This window comes from Cynara cardunculus (assembly GCF_001531365.2).
Source record: "Cynara cardunculus var. scolymus isolate 2C chromosome LG 12, CcrdV1, whole genome shotgun sequence".
NCBI classification, from domain to species: Eukaryota; Viridiplantae; Streptophyta; class Magnoliopsida; order Asterales; family Asteraceae; genus Cynara; species Cynara cardunculus.
The window spans coordinates 27,016,015-27,019,380 of NC_037539.1; positions in this window are offsets into that span (position 1 = coordinate 27,016,015).

Sequence of the window (3,366 nt, forward strand, 5' to 3'; positions counted from 1 at the left end):
TGAGACACGACAGAGGTTCTGTCGTCTTTGACTTGTAGCATGGTCTTTGCAGAGGACAAGTTTCCAGAACCTCTGTGATGGATGACAGAGGTTCTGTCAGTTGAATCTTGTACGATTGAGCTTCTTCTGTTGATTGTCCTCTGTGGTCTTCTATGGCAGATCAGCATCTGTCAAAACTTGCTGTTTTACTTTTTCCATACTTTTACATTCAAGGAATGAGAGCTAACATGCCTTGATGTCTTCATCGGTCTTCTAGTTCTTCATCATTTATTGTTTTTCATTACTTTTTACATTATGAGTTATGGGGTTTAACAATTGTCAATCCCACTTCATCAGCAAGTACTGTTGATGAAAAGAAGAATCTTAGTAAGGAACCGTCAGCTGATGAATCGATGAACCATCCAAGTAACATTGGGAGTTCGTCTAAGTCAGAAACGATGGAACCCCCAACATATCACTCTGAAGCATCAACCTCTGAACCCACACCTCCCACAAACATCCATGATAAATTTGATTTCGAGAAATCAGTGAGAGACTTTCTTGATTCTGAATCTGAAGAAGAAATAGTCTGTGAATCACCAAAGATCATTGAGGATAAGAAGCCTCAAAACCTCAAACCCTCAGTGAAATATGATGTTCCACCATCAATGAAATCTTCAGACAAAGGAAAGGGAAAGCTGAGCAATATCAAATCTGCTAACGATAACTCACAAGGCCCTAGTACATCTTCTAAGTTCATTAAGTTTACTCGTGAGCAAAAACAGAAGTGGCCTGCCTCTGAGAAATCTAACCACCACTTTTCCTCTCATTCAGCTGAAGAAAAGCAGTCATTCCTMAGGAGTAAAGAAGTAAAGACCAAGACCTCTACAAATAAAAAATCTGAACTAGATAAGAAGTTTGTAAAACAACCGATGCAAGGACAGGATTTTCAGCCCCTGCATTTACTTCTTCACTTTTATCGAATAAAAAGAACGTTAGACATTCATATCCAAAGAATCATAATTGTGAATGTTTAGCTCTTTTACAAAACCTGAGGAACCACATGTTGACACATAGCTGCATTTTCTCCAAAGACGTTTATCGCTATAAAGTTAAAACCAAAGAAAACGTGAAAAAGCCCAAGTCTAAGGGCAAGGGAAATGCAAACAAACCCAAGCCTGCAAAGGCTAAGGGTGATAAAAAGAGAGAGGTATCTCCCACTAACAAACGTGGACCCATTATGAAATGGATACCTAAAACCCCTTAATTTGTCTTGCAGGACCAGCATGTGCAACCATAGTATATGGATTCAGGTTGCTCCAGGCACATGACTAGTGACAAAAGTCTGCTGTACTCCTTCATCGAGAAATCTGGAGACTCTGTCACTTTTGGAGACAACAGCAAAGGTACCATCAAGGGATACGACACTCTCGTAAAAGGCAACATCTCCATCAACAAAGTGGCTTATGTTGAAGGCTTGAAGCACAACTTACTAAGCATAAGCCAGTTCTGCAACAAGGGTCTTGAAGTCAGATTCCGCAATGGTTTCTGCATCATAGAAACACAGCCCGGCCAAACCATCATCAAGGCAAAGAGAGAAGGAAATCTCTATCTTCTGGACATTCAATCCTCTTAACAAGACACCCTCTGCCTTGTATCCCATAAGAGTGATGAAAATTGGCTATGGCGTCAAAAGTTCTCACATCTTAACTTTGATGTCTTAAGGAAGCTAGCCAAACAGAAGCTGGTCAAGGGGATACCTGACCTCAATTTCAAAAAAGACCGTCTATGCTCAGCCTGCAAGATGGGAAAGCTGAAACAGGCTTCTGCTCAGCCTGCGAGATGGGAAAGCTGAAACTGGCTTCTCACAAAACTAAGTCAGAAACCTCCTGCACCAAGCCCTTGGAAATGATCCACATTGATCTTTGTGGGCCCATACTTACCCAAAGCCTCTTTGGAAAGAAGTACATATTAGTACTAGTTGATGAATACTCCAGATATACCTAGGTTGAGTTTGTAAAGAAGAAATCCGATGTTCCTGACCTACTCATTGGGTTGATGAAAAGGCTCCAAGTCCTTCTGCAACGAAAAATCGTAAGAGTTAGGAGCGACAATGGAACTGAATTCAAAAATGCCAGAATTGATCAATACCTCATCAGTGAAGGCATTTCACAAACCTTTTCAGTAGCCAGAACTCTACAACAGAATGGAGTGGTGGAGCGAAGGAACAGAACCCTCGTGGAAGCAGCACGGACCATGCTTGCTTCATCGGAGTTACCCATCACCTTCTGGGCTGAAGCTATTTCTACTGCCTGCTTTACCCAAAATCAGTCTATCATCAACAAGAGGCACCAGAAGACACCCTATGAGGTCATCAATCAAAGAAGACCAAATGTCAAGTATTTCCATGTTTTTGGGTGCAAATGCTTTGTACTCAATGATAGGGAATATCTTGGCAAGTTCGACAAGAAAGCTGATGAAGGGATCTTTCTGGGATATTCTCAAACTGCAAAGGCCTACAGAGTCTACATCAAAAGGACAAAGATTGTTATAGAAAGCATCAATGTGTCCTTTGATGACTCCACACCAATGACTTCTGAACACAACAGTTCAGGACTCGGCTTTCAACTGAGAGCCTCTGATTCATCACTTAGCAAACACAATTAATCAGAGTTAGCTCAATTATTTGAAGACATCTTCGAAGAAGAAGTAATCTCTGGACATGCACCTACTGCAAAATCCACTTCCAGAACCGATGAAGAACATGAAGTCTCCAATGCTAAAGGTACAACTATTACTGAAACTCATGTTACTTCACCTTCTACTTCTTCTGTATCTTCAGACCAAGAACAAGAACCAGAGTCTCACTCTAGATATGATCTCTTTGAGGGGGAGCAAGCAGTTCCATCGGTTGATGAAGAACTGCATCCTGTTGCTCTAGAACCCCAGTCGAGCACCAAGTGGACAAAAGACCATCCACATCACCAAATCATTGGTGATCCAACATCTGGTGTCAAGACAAGATCAACAACAGCCAATGAATGCCTCTTCGCCAACTGTCTTAGCATGATAGAACCAAAGAAAATTTCTGAAGCCCTACAAGACCCAAACTGGATAGACGCGATACAAGAAGAACTACTCTAGTTTGAGGGAAACAAGGTGTGGTCCCTCATGCCTCTACCCAAAGGGAAGAGGGCCATAGGAACCAAATGAGTCTTTAGAAACAAGAAGGACGAAGATGGCATAGTCATAAGGAATAAGGCCAGGCTGGGTGCCAAGGGCTACGGCCAGGAAGAAAGGATTGACTACGATGAGACATTTGCACCCGTCGCGAGACTTGAAGCCATCAGGATATTCCTAGCCTATGCAGCTCACAAAGGCTTTAAG